This window comes from Dermacentor andersoni, chromosome 5, assembly GCF_023375885.2.
Source record: "Dermacentor andersoni chromosome 5, qqDerAnde1_hic_scaffold, whole genome shotgun sequence".
Lineage (NCBI taxonomy): Eukaryota > Metazoa > Arthropoda > Arachnida > Ixodida > Ixodidae > Dermacentor > Dermacentor andersoni.
In genome coordinates, this window is record NC_092818.1 from 15,290,152 (window position 1) to 15,308,911 (window position 18,760).

Below are 18,760 nucleotides of genomic sequence, written 5' to 3' on the forward strand. Positions count from 1 at the left end.
TTTGTATTAACGGAACACCCTTTAGACGGTGCGGATAAATACATGATGGCATATTAAGTCGTTATCGCGTTCGTAAACAGGAACGCTTGCATGTTATACAGGCATTTGTGAATGTTTGTTGTAATCATTTGTTGGGACAACAAATGATTGAGGACCTTAACAGAGAGAGCATAAGAGTGAGGTTCAAGATTAATATGCAGAAGACAAAGATAATTATGAGTACCCGCGCAGGAGAACAAGAGTTCAGGATCGCTAGTCAGCCTCTAGAGTCTGTGAAAGAGTGCGTTTACCTAGGTCAATCAATCACAGGGAACACTGACCAGAAGAAGGAAATTTACAGAAGAATAAAAATGGGTTGAAGCGCTTACGGGAGACATTGTCAGCTCCTGACTGGAAGCTTACCATTATTATTGAAAAGAAAGGTGTAGAATCAGTGCATTTACCGGTGCTGACATATGGAGAAGAAACTTACAGACTGGCAAAGAAGCGTGAGAAAAATTTAAGGACCGCTCAAAGAGCGATGGAACAAAGAATGCTAGGCATAACGTTAAGAGACAGAAAGAGAGCGGTTTGGATGAAAGAGCAAACGGGTATAGCTGATATTCTGATTGGTATTCAGAGAAAGAAATAGACTGAAGCAGAGCGTGAGATCGGGCTTCTGCAAAAATTGGATCATCTTGGTTTTTATTGTGTTTGCAGTCTTTCCATATCTCTGTCAGAAAAAGCGTTCTCTTTTCTAAACGCTTACTAGTCCGCTCCTGCCTACTGTATACGCAAGAGGCAAGTATTTGTTTAATACCGATATTTTCACTTTAAACGTTGTGTTTGAGATTGTTCGTTTTTCTTTTGGTGTGCCGGCAACTGGAGTGACCACTCTCTATAGCCAAGATATCGTTTAGACTAGAACTCATTTAGTTTGGAGCAGGCGCCCGCGGTTCGCGTTCATCATCATTGTTAATGCCCGATATCTGGCTAAAAGCACGAATTGACATTTGTGTCAGTAGCGTCACTCGATAGTATACTGTTATTATCCGCCTTAAATTCAGCGTCGCAAAGTCCGGGAAATGCTCCAGCCGGCTGTCCTTTCTCGAGCTAAGTGCCCTTCTCGCCATCGTGTGCAGCCACGCCCACTCAGTTGAGGATGGACAGGTTCCCGGTTCGTCTATCCCCGGCCATAGTTCGCACCAGCGGCTACACCCTGAGGTTATCCGGCTGCACGGCAACAAAGCACGAGAGAGAAACCAGCCTCCCGCGGAATTCTCCGTCGACGGTCTCGAGATGTTATTTTAAACAATTCGGGCCCCACTGTTAGCAAACTCACTGGAGACTCTGATAGAGTCACTACTTTGTAGATATCATGTATGTACAAGGTAGAGACACAAGGTAGGTATCATGTGCCTTCGTGGCATTTTATTGCATTTTACAGGCGCTTTTTCGTGTTTTTATCTTTCTAATAATGTTGAAGAGCCCTGCATTGGGACTTATTTTCTGTACCAACTTCAGAAGGCTGTTTACACTTTTTTTTATTTCTTTGATTTTGTAACTCTCTTTACACAATGCCCCCATGGGGCTCTAAGGTATTTTAAATAAATAAATAAAATTTCTTCCCGTTTTCATCATCGTGAGGCCCACCTTCGGTGTCATTTGCAGGTTTCTGCGGTGTAGACCCACATCGGCAGGTCTTGGCCGTATCAGTAATCAGTATCATACGCCATACTATGGTACCAGGAAATGTCTGGTGCAGCAGCAGAAGAAATAATAGGCGTCAAGGACTGACAATTTAGCCCTGGCAAAACTGTATCGAGGTCAGTAAAATAAGTTGGCCGGTCCGTACTGACGATGGGAGAGCAAGGTAGTTAACAAATCAAGATGACTGCGCACTTCTTTAGTCGCGACAACTCTGTGTCATCTGAAGGATCGGTGTGAAAAAGCAGCGTTTGAAGTTGGCAACGGGTATAGTCCGCAATATGAGATTCGGTGAGCTGATCTAGGGATGTATTGTGCGCCGCTTCGGGCACCATTTTCGGTAGGAAAACCATTGGTGAAATTATTTATGCAGAAGATTGCTGTGTATTTGACGCCGGTCTAGTAGAGTCAAGCACGTGCTGTGTCGGAGCTGTTGTGGTTACCTATCGCCTCCTCCCTCACTTGTGGACCAACACTGCAAGAGTGGAACTTGCTTTTCGGTTCCGTCTTGTGGTAAACAATGTCTGCCTTCGGGCGATCCACGGGGCAAACCGCAAGCAGCATCGCGAGGAGTACTCCTCAGTGATCTCAAGCATGAAGCGGCGTGTAGAAACATCGTCCTCTGGCAGGTTACGCGTCCGAGACATAAATGGGCCGGGACTTGCATACCACTACACTCTAGGCCTGTCGAGGCAATACCATGGCGATATGCTCGATCAGTGCGAGCGGTTGACCAATGCTGAAACGGCAGCTCTAAAAGCTGCCGGCAGCGTTGCGGCGATTACGTTTCACCGAAGCTTCGTACACCAAAGCAATAAGGGTTCCCAAGATGCTAGTTCTCTTCCATAGTCAACCAACCAGCGAAACAGAACGAACGTCTATAGACCTCACATCGCCTCAACTCGTACTGGAAGCATATGGCTAGTCGTTCATTACTGCTGTTGTCGTCCGTTCCAACAACAATGCCACAACGTGTTACCGGTGATAGAAACAATAACCTAACATGAACGAAAAGAGTGGAATGAAGAGCTCAAAGCGAGTAACCAAGAAGATAACGGCTGGACAGACTTTCCATCGTATTCATCCGTCGTTTCATCGTTGGAACATCGACCTGTCGTGGTGCGATGTTCAGTGGAAGTGCCATTTTTTTCGCTGCTCTCTTCATGGTAGCAATTTACAATTTTTTGGAGTGATCTAAACGAGTCATATTTATAACAAACGAGTGAAATCAACCATTCGCGTGGATATCAAATACTTAGTACATCGAGTTCAGTTCAATTTCACTGCAAACAAGATTCCGCGAAATTGACAAAAATATAATAGACGGTAGAAAGTCCCATGGTTATTCAACCGTGAGCGGGGCCGTCTGTTAAAGTACATGAAAAAAAAGAATACAAGTAATAACAATGTAAAGACATTTCAAGGAAAAGGACATTATGCACATTAGACAAAGATTACGTATTACGCTACGCAAACACAAGAATACTGCGCACTGAGCTAAATAAATATAAACCGGCTAGATCAGATACCTTTATTGTAATTTTTTTCTTGAACATATTTGTAAGTACAACCACGTTAATTAAAAAAATTACTGAGTTCCAGAAAGATGCAGCAGGGAAAAGTATGAATAATCAGGATCGCAATGTTCTCCTTACTGCTTTCCATACCATTTATTTGTTTATTTGTACATACTGCAGCCCTACTGGGCTATTGCAAGAGTTGGTATGAAAAGCAGAACAATGACAAATAACAAAGGCAATATGAACAATACATTGCGCAATGAAAACAACTACTTATTCAATGGTCGCTAAAAATGAGTTTAAAGGCAGAGAACGAGTACTACCATCAAGCAAACGACACTTCTGTTGTTCAACATTAGAGCTCTGTTTCTCTTTACAACAATCAGGCAATCCCGCTGTATGCCATGGTTCGTGCAGCATCATGCAAGTCAGTGGGATTACCGTTGAGTTACGCAAAACAAGATTAGACGCTAGAAGCCTTCGGGTCCATTTGTTCGTGGCAGCAGCTGAACTCGAGATGACGACAGAATAAGCTAGCTGTGCCTGCAGCCTGGACATTTTCATGAACTTCTTACTTCTCCTTGAGCAATGAATTTCATATTTTGCGATAGCCGGTGTTGACGTAGCCCACCTTTCCATGCTTTTACATCTAAATCAAAAGAAAAGAAGAAAGGCCATGTGACAACATGTTTGTTCCGGGCCACCATGCAGCTGGTACACTTGCACTTTCTATAAACTACATGTGCAGGGATTGATGTTAAAATGTGAAGCGCCTTGATAATGCTGAATTCGAGAACCGAACTTTCTAGGAACGTTGTTCGGAATAGCAAAGGCTCCCCCATTGCACAGAGCTTAAAAGGCGTTCTCAAAAAGCTAATCTCTCTCTTTCCTGTGCCGGCGCTTCTAAATACGAAGGCGAATTCTGTAACGTTTGACGGTTATTCATGAAGCATCCTGCGAGTGCCGCTTGCAATGCATGTGGGCCAGAGATCACTCATAAGTACTAGTCGATGCGGTAACATTTCGACAGCGCTTGTTACTTTCTTAACCTCACATGATACAAGTATTAGTGCAACTTGAAATTCCGAAAAGTCAGTGTACTCGTTTCCTTTGGCACGAATCAGTGAAAAGCTTAGCATCGTCGTATGATAAAAAACATAGTGAAGGTGGCTGGCATTCCCTTGAACTGGTTGCTCCCTTCGAGGACTTGCTGCCTTGGTAAACAATGCAGCACTATGCGCTGATTAAGGTGGCGTTAGGAATGAGGACAGATAGATAATAGCACTCGGTGATTAAGGCCATACTGCAGGCAGAATATCGGTTACTCCTACAGAGCATAAGCTTATGCGTATACAGTGTTCCTCCGAGAGTGTTCCACCAACCGAAGCTGGACCAAGGTACGTTCTCGAGGACGTATCTCGATCGATACATACACAATGTTTCCGTTCAGAAGGTGTGGATGACTATGTATGATGCAATGCTGCAAACTGAATTTCGCTTGTGTTTCTAGTGTGCCTGCCCTACGTCTTCCTTTCTGCTATCTTCCCCAGTTCCGCCAGTTTATGGAAGCCAACCAAGTTCAGTTCACTTTAATCAAATGACTAACCACCCGACTTTCTCTCATCTATAACGTTCCCCTCGGGTGTTTACGCTTATGACTATCGATGACAAACTCGTGTCCATCATTCCTATGAAGCTATTCATCTTTCACAGCGTGTTTACAGGAGGTATTCAGAGACCTGGATTGGGAAGAATTGGGGATAAGAGTAAATGGAGAATACCTTAGTAACTTGCGCTTCGCTGATGATATTGCCTTGCTTAGTAACTCAGGGGACCAACTGCAATGCATGCTCACTGATCTGGAGAGGCAGAGCAGAAGGGTGGGACTAAAAATGAATCTGCAGAAAACTAAAGTAATGTTTAACAGTCTCGGAAGGGAACAGCAGTTTACGATAGGTAGCGAGGCACTGGAAGTGGTAAGAGAATACATCTACTTAGGACAGGTAGTGACTGCTGATCCGGATCATGAGAGTGAAATAATCAGAAGAATAAGAATGGGCTGGGGTGCGTTTGGCAGGCATTCGCAGATCATGAACAGCAGGTTGCCTTTATCCCTCAAGAGAAAAGTGTATAACAGCTGTGTCTTACCAGTGCTCACGTACGGGGCAGAAACCTGGAGGCTTACGAAAAGGGTTCTACTTAAATTGAGGACGACGCAACGAGCTATGGAAAGAAAAATGATAGGTGTAACGTTAAGGGATAAGAAAAGAGCAGATTGGGTGAGGGAACAAACGCGCGTTAATGACATCATAGTTGAAATCAAGAAAAAGAAATGGGCATGGGCAGGACATGTAATGAGGAGGGAAGATAACCGATGGTCATTAAGGGTTACGGACTGGATTCCGAGGGAAGGAAAGCGTAGCAGGGGGCGACAGAAAATTAGGTGGGCAGATGAGATTAGGAAGTTTGGAGGGTCAACATGGCCACAATTAGTACATGACCGGGGTAGTTGGAGAAGTATGGGAGAGGCCTTTGCCCTGCAGTGGGCGTAATCAGGCTGATGATGATGATGATGATGATGATTCATCTTTCAAGCATTTTCTTTAGTATAGAACGAACTCCGTAATTTTCGTTAGATGTCTGATGCCCATCAGAAATCATAGCGCGGACTAGGCGCCGCCTAAGAAGCAGGTGAACAGAGAGGCTTTAGATTAATTGGGGACGCAACCACTACGAGGCCCCAACGCGTGTGTCCCCCCTAATCTAAAACTCTCTCTGTATCAAATCAAATCAATATCAAAAAATTTTATTCCATCCACAAATCTGATCTCTTGCGGAAGGCGAGGGCTCGAAAAAAGTGGATCTATCTACTTGAGAAGCTTACAGGCATACAGTGAGAGCGTGGAAATACAAAATGTGTGTGCACGTTGAACAATGATAATTCCCTAAGGCATTCATGACAATAAATTCATCGATGCTTTATACAATTGTAAGAATGCAACAAAAAAATAATTCGGAAATCTGGAATACAATTATACATAATGTGTAGCTTTCACACAAGAGAAATGCATCAATCTTTTGCAACAAAATATGCCTTGATTGCACAGTTCCCAGTTGTTTCTAATTTCATTCCGTATTGATGAAGTTCGTTTAACAGCTTTGGAAGCGTGTGGCGAAGCATTTATTTTGTTAACGTAAGACGTGTAAATGGTATTTTCCAGATATCATCACTGCGTGAATTATAAGACCCTGTGAGTAGTGTCAACTCTGAAAATGTACGTAGAAGTCCGTCTGGATCGTATTTATATTTTCTGGCTAGATTTAAAGGGTACAATTCAGGCCATCTGTGCGTGTGTTCCTTTACGTCTAGTTTGCGGCAAGGTTCTCCACAGCACGTGTCACCATCTCACTTTGTGCTCAATTACATTGTTAAGAACAAAGTATCATATATGCAGTCTTCTACTCAGCGCAGCTCCGAAGAACAATCGCCGAATAATGACGCTTTGTGTCAAGAAGGCAGTAGCTTTGTCCAAGTGTTCTCGGGTGTTTGCATCAACCAACGGCACTCGTGAGCTCTGCGCAAGCTAAACATATAGAGTCGCAAGTCGCGAGAAACCACCGGTACCCGAAAGCTTCTGCATGCTTCAAAGAGTAACGCGAGACCGTAGACGAGGATAGAAAGCAGAATAGACGAGAACAAGCGCTACTCTCTTCTGTTTATGTCGTCGTTCCGAAGTCACGCTGTTACATTTTGAATCGTGTAGAACAAACTAGTTCAATTGTTGCCGTTGCGTGTAATTGCTTAATTAATGAACTAGATCGATTCTCGGAGTACACGTACCAAAATCACGAAATCAAGATCACGATGAGGTACGCCGCTAGGGGAGACTCCGGATTAATTTTGACCACCTTGGGCTATTCAAGGTACACCGAAATCTAAATCTAAACCTAAATGTATGCCCTGAAGCATTGTCCCTCCCATTAAAAAAAAGTCCGTGGGCGTTCTTTAGCATTTTGGCCCCATCGAAATGAAGACGCCGCGGCCGTGATCGGACCCGTGACCTCGAGCTCGGAAAGGCATCGTTATAGCCACTAGGCGACCATGGCGGGTGACATTACTTTTCCGTTCGACTTGGCAATCACATTGAAATAAGCCCATCTGACTACAACTAACCCGGTAACTAGGCGTATTCGTGATAGATTATAACTTCTTTAAGTCACTCTTTGAATCTCTGCATGGATACGACCTGTATCTTTTCGGGTAATTCGCCCTCCCGTTTCGTTGTACGGCGGGGCAACTCGCGAGTCAGTCTAACCTTTGTATGGGGTCCATTCAACCCGCCCCGACAATTGCTCAAGTAGGCTGGCCAACCTTCGCATTGTAGTGAGTGAACAGCGCAAGCGGTGACGAGGACGTAAACGGGACGAATATGGGCGTCACATTAACCCGACGAGAAAGTTACAAAGTCAAAAGCGGACTCCGCGCTAACTCTCCTGTTTGTGAAAGCTGCACTGTTGTCATTGATAAAGCTAAAACCCGAAGCCAGATAAAACCGGAGCGTGCATAAATGCGCGAAAGGGCAGCTTTCGCTGGTTTCGCCCTTTCCGTTGCCTCTTGACTACAGAGAAAGAGAACAGTACAGCTGGCACCGCAGGAAAGCAAGGCTGTACTGCATCTGATCCATGTAACCGCAATGTTTCACTTGAAAACAACTGCATGGTGTTGTTCATCCAAGGCAACATTGCGCACCGCACAGTAGCAGCACATTGTATGAATGCCGGCAGTGTAACGTCGCATTACAGCAGGAACAACCTGGTCGCTGATATAGGGCATTGAACAATTTGTTTCTAAACTAGCAGGAGCCAGGAAGTTGTTAGTTTTTGGATGCAGGACGAACACGACATGGAGGCAGAACGAGTATTCTTCATGCAAGTAAGCGGCTTCGACTCGGCAGGAAACGCCGGAGATACCCCCGCATCACTGGACTGCGCCCAAGCTAGCATTGTAAACACTTCATGCATACGACAGCGTGACCTTTATCCAACATACTTATGCAGGTAAGCCCGGAACTGACATAAAATTGGCCACTTTTCGATCAGTATGTCTTATTCCACAGAAAGAAAGAGCAACTTTGCTTGTACAAACAGTTGTTTGCCCGAGCCGTAGTCACTGGCAAACATCATATTGTGCATTGCCTAGAGAACGACATCGAATTCGGCACATGCTGGATTTCAGAATTAAGCAGACTCAAACACATTGCCGACAGCGAAGTTACTCCACACGAAAACACTTGTCTAATATTAAGAGTTCTACACCAACGAATAGTCGCAGGCGGCCGATCTGTTTGTACATGCATAGTATAGTTAAAATGAGTGTCTATGCCGTGTGTCGGAACGCGGAGCTTGAGTATGCCTATCGTGAGAAGAAGAAAACAAAGAAGTGTGCGACAGTACTAAAAAGAGAGAAAAAGACCATGTCTGCTCGCTCTGCAATTGCGCAAGAAATCGCTATTGGCAGGGCGGCGCGGGTGGTGCGCGCGTATGTCGGCAGCCGCACTGCAGGCGAGATTGGACGCGCGTCGTCCGAAGCGGCAGCAACGCGCCGTGCTCAATCGCCCGCTCTCCTCATCTCCCCGGAAGGTCCGACAGGGGCTGCCGTCGGCCTGCACCATTAATTGCCGTCGCTGCGACGAACCCCAGCGATCCATCAGAGCCCGGTCTTAGGACCGGCGCACCGCAACGTGGACTGGCGTCGCTCGGCCCGGGCTTCGCCCGAGGCTTTACGGGCCACGTGACGCCCCGAGCGTCTTCTCGTCTGCAGCGCTCCCTCGTACGACGCGCGGTCGAGACAGTTCCCGAAAGAAGGGAGCGGGTGTATAGATGAGGAGCAGACCAGACCTTGCTCTGCCCGTGGGGGGAAGACGAATGGGAGGTTAAACGAAATGAAAGGGGGTCCTGATTGAATGTATCAATAATGCGCGAAGATGAAGAGGCTGTCGCGAGCGCGCGTGCCAAGTGGAGCCACAGCGGAGATCAGCGTCCCTCGGCTGGGCGATAATTGGAGACTAAGCCCCGGCCGATGAGTTCGCCCAGTGCGCCGGATGTAGAGCGAAGGGAACCACCTCGGCGCGAAGCCCGACATGAAAAGACTGCTCCTCTGCAGTGCCTCCCTCCCGGGATATACCCCCCTTTCGTATGGCGGCGCTGGTGGGCGAAGGGCTGCAGTAGTACGTGCATAAAACTTAATCACCCGCCGAGGGCTGCATTATCGGTGTAGCCACGCTCAGCCACCCCTCCCTGCTCGTGCTAGCACGTGTTCGCATACATGTTGATCCCTTTGGTGCCTCATAATTCCTCATTTACACTACGCCACACAGGCTGGAATAATCAGCGCACTGTTTCCGAATATGTGGGCTAAAGTCCCTCGGTCCGTTTTACTGCGCAACGCAGAAGCATGCGCATAAACTGAGCTTGAGCTTCTGTAACGTCGAGCTTTAGTGTAAAACCCAAACCACAACGAACAAATTTTTTGACATGTTTTGGCGTAAGCCGGCCTAGACGTACGAATAATTCCATTGACGTCCCTCAACCACAAGACACCCTGTACTTTGTAATATTTTGAATGTGGCGCTTACACGGGGCTCAACTTGTACATCGCTAACTGAGCGCGCAGCTCTTACTTTAATTTTTGGCAACTATACAAATTCACTCTCACTGTTTAAAAGCTCCTTATGTTCTACTATTAGAAGCTAACTTCACAAGTTCGGAATCTCTGAGAGCAGGCGCGCCGTTACGTAAGCCCCACTTCGTCTTGGAAGCCACAGCGTGTGTTACGTGCCCCTTATAAAAGCAGACTTCGGAGCCTAGCGGTCGTGGCCTGTCATCGCATAGTCCTTGACGACGTCGGCCGACACTGGGCGACGCCTACGGTAACCAACGTTGAAAATGAATAAAGAACTGGTTCCTTGCGTTTCGGTCTTAGCACTCAAAATGCGCACTTTACACACTTTCGATGAACAGAAGAAAACCAACAGAAAATACTTGACAAAAAAGTTCGGCGTATTGGACATGACATTATCACAATTTTAAATCCATCACATCGATATCGTACTCATAATTAATTACAAAATATAAGACAAGCCAATGCCAGGAGTAGCATGGTCGTTAGCAGCGCCACTTTCGACACTGTCGTCATTCTCAGTGGAGAAACACTGGAAGATTTACAACAAAAATTAATTACACAAAATTCCCCATGGCACACTTATCTACAGCGGTAGCCTACTGCCCGCACAGAACAGCAGCAGCAGTTAAAGACTACAGAGCGGTGCAGTCACATCTTGCGCTGTTGCACCCACTCACCAAATTAGAACTATGGGACATATAGGACTGTAGCACTGCCCGCACTGCAACATCTTCCATATTCGAAAGAAGCCTGCAGGGTCTTGCCGGTTAACACACTAACAGTCACCGACGCCAGTCGCGTTTAGGTCTACGTAAGGTTTCTGCGGAAAATGTATGGACACGCAGGTATGCTAGGCAATCAAGGTACAAGTGAGCTAACCCGAGAAGAAGAAGCCGGGACACAGCATCCTCAGTTCTTAAATGATCTCTACGACGCTGCTCCTCACCCTGCCTAAATTCCCCTTGTATAGGTCCAAGGTCCAAATTCTTGTGCTTCTACGCCCATTCGAGGACACTCAGTGCCCGAATGACTTTCATGCAAAGGCTAGTTAGTTATACGGGTATGCCAACCTTCTCGCCTCACTGGCGTTTCTGGCCATAGTTTCCTGCGTAGATCGTATCGGCTCATCCTCACCAAGGCCCTACGCGAACAACACTACCTTGTGGACTGCATCGAAAGCTGCCTGAAAACGTTATCCAGTAGGGCCCTGAACTGAGCGTTGCTTTAGCATCTCCTTTCCCCTGCATGGGATTACACAGCGAACGTGGGTCTGGTTGACTTCCCTGTTTTTTCATCCTTTTATTTTTAATGCTTTCCTTCGTTCTGTTCCCCTCGCAGACTTCATTGTCGCCAGATGTTAGTGAACAAACTGCCCTCAACATGCAGTCATCGTAGTCGTTATTCCATCGATAATGGCTTAACGAGCAAACAAGAGTTTGCCATGTATGTAGAGGAAAGGCTACCTGTAGGTTTCTCTCAAAGATGACAGGACCAGCACATCTATGGCATTGTCAGTATATCTTCATCATGAAAGGTATCGCAAAAAAAAAAGACGCCGAAACTAAGCTGCAGAACAGCTTGCTTCTACAAGAAAACAATCCTCATGTCTATTGAAGTATGCATTACACCCGTTAAATAGGGATATCTACTTGTGTTTCAATTAAACGAGCGGAAACAGTTATTACCTACTCAAGCACTTTCCGCAGTATATTACTTAGTGAAGCCAGAGGTGTTCAAGCCTTCGTCTTATTTATAGCCGGTCGCTTTGCCGATGTACACTCGAGAGGCAAAGGAGAGACCATAGCTTCATCTCATCTTATTTTATTGGCTTGCGACGCATCCGTGCAAAGTGTAATTTTGTCAATGCATTCTATGAGTCGAACGCCAATACGTCAACTGTATTATTTCATTTCCGGCTCCGCCTGCGAAAAAAAAAAATTCTTTCTACGTCATCTCCTTCTACGTCAGGGCTCAGGCTGTTACTTTCAGGCTTTCACAGACGAGATCGTACCTCACGCCGAGAGCGCTTAGTTGGATAGACCCTAACTTTCCGCAATCGTGCACCAAATGCGGTCACGCGTGCTGCTCCTTCGACCACATGCTCTGGCTGTGCCCGTACAACGCGGGCTCCAACTTTCATAACAAGTCCAAGTGGGACGCCTTGCTGAAGAGCTCGGATTTCCCAAACCAACTACAGGCCGTCCAGAGGGCCCGCGACGTCGCGGAGAGTCACCATCTCCCTGTTTCGTCGTGGGCGGAGCCACCAACTTGATCGGGGAGCCTTCGGTTCCCCCCAATCAAGTTCCTCAGGACACTCTAATAAAGTTCTTGTCACTGTCACTGTCTACGTCATCTGTGGTCCAGTCTTTCGCTCGCAACTGTACATACAGCTGACGGAGCTAAGCATGATCAAGACACCAAAGCGATCGACATATATCATACTGTCGAATCTGTTCGAGTCTGATATCACCAACGCCTCTTGCTCGAAAGAAAAGAAAGAAAGGCTTGATTTAGCGCAACTACGCAATCGACCAGATTCGACAGGCCACCCACAAAAAACGTAGGAAGAGCCGCGTGTCTCAACATTCGGCAACCCACCTTTGTCCCGCTGCCGTAGATAGTGTGCAAGATCAGCGACGGCAAATCCCAGCCAGTCTTTGAATGAGCCGAGAGCGGCAGCCACCTTTAGCTTCTCCGAGCGGAATCGATTGTCTCGGCTCCAGGATGAGGAGGCGTGGAATGTTGTCCGACACGGACTCTACCTTCCCAAGCTAGATAACACCGGCCCGCGCCACAAAATACCGCACGCCACACGTTCTTCCGCCGTCTGTCTGTTTGTCTGTCCGGAATGTGAACAGGGCAGGCATGTCTTGTGCCTCTCTGGGAATGCGATAGCCTGCCTTAGCATCTGCAATTCTGTGCAGCATGGTGAAAGCTGAATTCTATTATGATGGCCCGCCACTTTTGCGCGTTTGCTTCAACATTCGAACTTTCAAGCACAGCATGCTAAATGACGTAGTTAACTACAGAAAAGGCTCCTCAATACCCTTGACACTTTGACGCCATTTAGACGCCAACTGGAGAAAGGTAGGTATCAAACGCCGTCTGTTCTTATAACAGAGAGAGTACAGTCAGAAGTTTGCAAAGATATAGGGCTCAAATACACTCAAGTATATTTCCCACTGAAACTCAGCAATTCCTTCATCTCAAAACTCTACTTTTCAAACAAAAATTCATCTTTATCAATGTTCGCTCAGGGAGCTGCGGCGTTGTTTCAATATGTGTTCCGTGAGCTGATAGTACGAGCGTAGCTACAAAAATGTGTCTTGAGCAGCATTCATTGACGATAACGATTGCATAGTCTGCTGCCCTTTAGGGGCTTACGTATTGATTCAACTTATTGAAATGATTCCCTCGACAAACCAAAAATATCGTTTACGCAATAACAGACATTCAGAAACAGAGACCCGGCCGCATGAGCACTCGAACTCGGTAATCGCCTGTCCTTTTAGCAGCAGCCACTGAACTGATGGAACGGACAAAAACAGTTCGTGAGACAAAATTTCATAAACAAACATGCAAGCAATCCGTGCACATTGCTTTCTTTGCACATTCTTGTCTCTCACTGCTGGCTTCAACTACTGTGCGTCGAAGGGCGGATACCGCCGGCGGATTTGGCAGGCCGCTGGCGCGACAGCTGTCAATGGGTCTGACGATTTCACACCCTGTCTGTCGTGAATAAATGGGATCTGCTTTTTGAAAGGTGACAACATCAAAGAGAAGACAGGAAAACGAAAAATAAACTTTACTGAGAAAGCCGGGCACAACGTAAAGACCGAATTACCTTTTTTTTTTTTTTTTTGGCAGTTGATCCATTGAAAGCGGTAATATTTTCTGACTCGGTGTTTAATGAGGTCATGAGGGGTTTCGTGTAAAGCGTGTTTAATGTAACCCTTACGACTCCGTCAAACAGACTCAACGGAAATGAGCAAGATACGTTGGGAGCTGAAGACAAAAGCTTGCCACGTCTATACAGCTAACACTTGTATTCACACGGAGCTAGGTTATTCTAGATTTACGTTTGAAAGGTTGCCGCGTACGACTGAAACTGTGCAAGATATATACTGACGCGTGGACGTCTTGTAAGTTCATGTCACTGCTTTATTTAAGGACTCATATTCGTTGAAACGTTGCCGTTATTCGTTCTCGCTTCAATTTTTTTTTCATTATTTAGCCGACACATACCCATTGTAGGGAATTGGCTAAGATTTGGGTGGAATCAATAGATAATTTAAGTTATTACTAATATAAGCAAAAAATTTGCATTAACAACTGAATGAACAATAACGTATGTAGAACTTGGGGAAATCTCCTTGAAACAACTAAAAGTTCCTCCACGGCTGTTGATCTTTTAAAAACCATGGCAGTGTCGGAGTGTCGAACTTTGTCGCGTGTCACTGATCTCGGGGGCGTGCGGATGTTAGGAGAGATGGAGTCGGGAGGCGCAGGGAAGCACAGCAAACAGATTTTCATTAAACCAAACTCAAAGTAAAACTCATGTGAACCAAAACACAATGAAGAACTAGCACTTAGGCTACCGACCTAATAGTCACTGAACACGTCACAATTGCCGGCTACGTCAGTCGTTAGCGCCTTCTACGCGAAAGTCCGGCAACCGCAGCCTCGTTCTGAGGATCGTTCTTAGATACTTTTGACGTCGTACGTATCCTCGAAGTCCGATGCCTGCCGGATCTTCTTCATCGCCGACGCCGTAGACGCTGCTGTCTTGATGTCGATCAGTCAACCTGTCCGCCTTTTCGTGCCGGTGTCCCGAACTCCGTCGGTGACTTGCACTGCGGTCTCACTGGCTAGGCGTAACGCCGGGTTCTGCCGCTACTTCGAGTGCCGACGAGGTACCCCGAGCACTATCGTACGTGCTGGTCTGCCTCTGAAGGGGGATCATTCCTGGAGTGCCCGGCACTGCCGTGAGAGGCTGCAGCAGGTCCAAGGAGCCTCGCTCGAACGTGGCCGAGGTCGACGGCCACACCCTGGACCACCCGCGTCACGGACTTGACCGAACCTCCATGGCTCCCTTCGCTAGCGCGATGCTGACGCTCCAACCTTCTTCGTCCAGAGCCACGTCGATAATGCCAGGTCAGCACCGCTTTACTCCCGATCACAGCTCGGGTCACGCGCCTCGAGGGCTCGTACCGTTCGGACCGATCCGCGCACATCGTCCTCTTCATTTCTATTTGCGCCGCATGCCTCTTACATATGGCAGTGAGATAGCCCCTCTGAGAGATCGGCAAAGCATAGATCGGTGTGACGAAAGTGTAGTGTCTTTAGAGGAGCAATGACACCAAATCTTCGAGCTTGAATTGTACTGCATGGCAAACTGTTCGCGTCCCACAGAAAGCTGGCTAAATTTCGACGCATTTGGTGCGGTACAAAATTTCTATTAAATTTTTATATATCACATTTAAACCATGAAATAGTCCAGTAACCCTTATAGATGACGCAATGAAATGACATTACCAGCAACGGTTCCTACTGGGCCACGAAAGCCAATCTTGAAGCCCGAGCTTTCGTGTCCTGCAAGCATCGGAAGCGTTTGCAGGATCCGGAAAAACGTTTTTGCAGGCGTTCTCTCGTTTGTCTTGCTTTTATCCGGCGATTGATAAGAATAGGGATAAATAGATAGGGGCAGACATAAGAACGACAGCACGCAGCATTATGGTAGCAACACAGCAACGGAGCCTCATGAATGATTTCAACCTATCCTGTTAGGCAAACCTCACGGTTTCCGTGTGTTGGTTGTCAGGCGAAAAGGTTATCCCAGATTTGGACAATGGTTTCGCAAGAGGAAAATTTCGAGATTTCACCAGAGTAATGAAAGCTGAAGTTGCACAGAGTGAAAAAACAGGACTCGCGAGAGAAGACTTCGCTAGTGAATCTGTTAACACTTCGCTAGGACCTAAACTGAACGAAAACAATAGAGATGGGGAGGAAGCAATGAGTAGGTCTATAAAAAGTGAAAATGTCAACGTGCTGAAAGTTGCGTGCAAATCGATAAAGAATCGGTTATATCCAAAGCTGAAGTATGAAAAGGATGTAGCTTGCATGCTGCTAGAATGATGGCTGAGAATTCCACAATGATGAAGTAGCCTAGTGAGGTAGTCAAGTAGGAAAGACCAGTCAAGAGAATTGGAGAAAATGCGCATAACTGTGTTTTCATAATATTGCGGGATATACCTCGCTATATAGTACATTGGTCGTAAATATAGCTCCTAAATGATATTTTAACATGTCGCCCAGAATATTTAAATAAGTACGTTTCGCATGCGCCGAGAAAACAAAATCACTTGTGATTTCCACTCGTGTAATTTTACCCTGGGCGCACAGCACACGTACGATGTAGCAGCACTTGCAGATAGGCTATCTGCACCGTACAAAACAGTGGCGACCTCTCCTTCTCAATATCTACTTCTCTCTTCCAGGCAACAAACGCTGACTTCTTCCACTTTATGCCATAGAGCATGCTATACTCTCAGAAGGCTTTTCTCATTTTCCGACCACCAATTGCTACATGCATCCCAGCTAAGGCACTGAAGTAATATGATGGCAGCAGTGAACGAAGATTTTTGCCCCTTGTGGTGACGAAGAGAGAAAGCAAAAGCAAGAACGACGGCAGAAACCATCTCACGATGACTGTCGACGGTAATGTATCATCATTGAATCAATATTCAATTCCAAAGGATCGCCATACTTGAGAAACAAGTCACCGGGAATAACCAAACATAGTTAAGATCGTACAGAACCTGTCTTTTTTGGCAAGAAAGGTAGTCAAACTCGAAAACAGATGTCGTAGGGCGGAACTCTTCGTCTGTGGATTGGATGGACAAGTCGATGAATCCACTGAAAGCCTTCGTGAAGCTATAACTACATACACATGGGCACGTCAGCTGGCATCGGAGCGGCGTCAGGTCGAACCCGTTACTATTCTTCGTACATGTGTTCCTGTCTGTGCTGTCTGCGATGGCCAACGCATCGGTTCAGACGAAGATGATTTCTTCTGCGCTCCCGCATCAGCCATGCAATCCACCCCCCCCCCCCCCCCCAGCAAGTGCACGGGCTGAGTCTTGCGACACCGCATGATGCCACCTCGACTACATCGCCCGTGGTTATAAATAAACTGCTACACCAACATGCGCTCAGTGTGCACGTCAGCTGGCGTCGGAGCGTCGTGATGTCAAACCCATTACTAGTCTTTGTACAGGTTGGTAACGATTATTCTAGATTTAAAACCAGTTATCGTGATTTTATTCAGCTGACGTGTCCTAATTCCTTGCGTGCACTGTTGATTAACGTGCATAATCTTGTCATGTCGTTGCTGATGTTGTGTGGGAACATTGAGCCCAATCCCGGGACGAGTACCGAAGGGCTTCTCAGGCAGTTACTTGCATACAAGAAAGATCAGACGCTATTGAATCTAACTTGAAAACAGCAGACAGCATAGAAAAAAGCGTACAGACCCTCGGATGAAGGCTTGTGGATTTAGAAAATCAACGCAGACGCAACAACCTTATCGTTTTCGATATTCAAGAAAGCGAGAACAAAACAACCGATGCTCCTAATGACAGGGTCGTTACTGATATTTTTCGAAACACCTTGGCGTTAATGTGCCCTGAGTAGAAAGAATACACAGAATGGGACGTCGCCAGCCGAACAAACCTCGCCCTGTGATACTGAAATTGTTTAATCAACGTGAAAAAATAAGCGTACCTAAAAATTGCTTCAGACTAAAAGGAAAGCGCATGTCTGTGTCAGAACACTTTTCCGCTGCCACTAGGCAACTAAGAAAGAAGCTCTGGGACAGTACAGCCAAGCTGCGCGAATTGGGAAAGAAAGTCAGGCTCGTGTACGATAAAATTAGGGTTGATAACGAATTGTTTGAATACGATGACGAACAAATCGCAAGAGTACCAGTTTCGAGAAATCTCGATAGGACAAGGCGGAGAGATTAATGACCAAACAAGAGCGCAGAAAATTTCACTTGCCTAAATATAAACGCTCGCAGCATTGTTAATAAAATCACTGATTTCAAGAGTATAGTCATCGCGCATAATCTAGAAATTATAGTACTTACAGAGAAATGGTTAAACAGTGACATTAATGACATTGCAATTATACCCCCGGGTTACAGCGTCCACAGAAATTACAGACATTCGCGCCGTGGTGCATGGTGTTGCGATTATGTTCAAAGAATCGTTACAGGTATTAAGATTGGCTGACATTGTAGGAATTGACCGTGTCATTGTTAAAAGCATCTTGAAAGATTGTGTTTTGATAATTGGAGGTTTCTATAGGCCTCCGAATTCCGACAAGATCTTCTACGAAAAACTTAATAACTTCTTATTGTCTAATAGGAATCACTCCTGAAGTTTAATGCTTGTCAGAGACTTTAATGTTCCCCATGTTGCCTGGGACAATGATTTTCCTTACGCACTCTCAAGTGATGCTGTACCTCTTCTTGGCGTTATGCTGTTTCATGATCTAACGCAACTGGTTAAAGTACCCACTCGTGTTCAAAGCACCAGACAATCGGTCCTAGACGTATTCTTTTTCAACCACAGGGTATTGCAGCGTAATGATACTATCCATATCCTCGAGGGCATATTAGACCATAAGATTGTATGCCTCAATATGCAATTGAATTATTTCTGTAATATCATAAAACGGAAATTTTATTTGCCTATATCTTCTCGTTCAAGCGATGCTAACGTACTAGATCTACCAGACAGCTCATTTTCACATTCTGTCGCCATGTAGGAGTTAGATAGGCATTCAGTTGATCAGCTGTGGAATTTTTTTA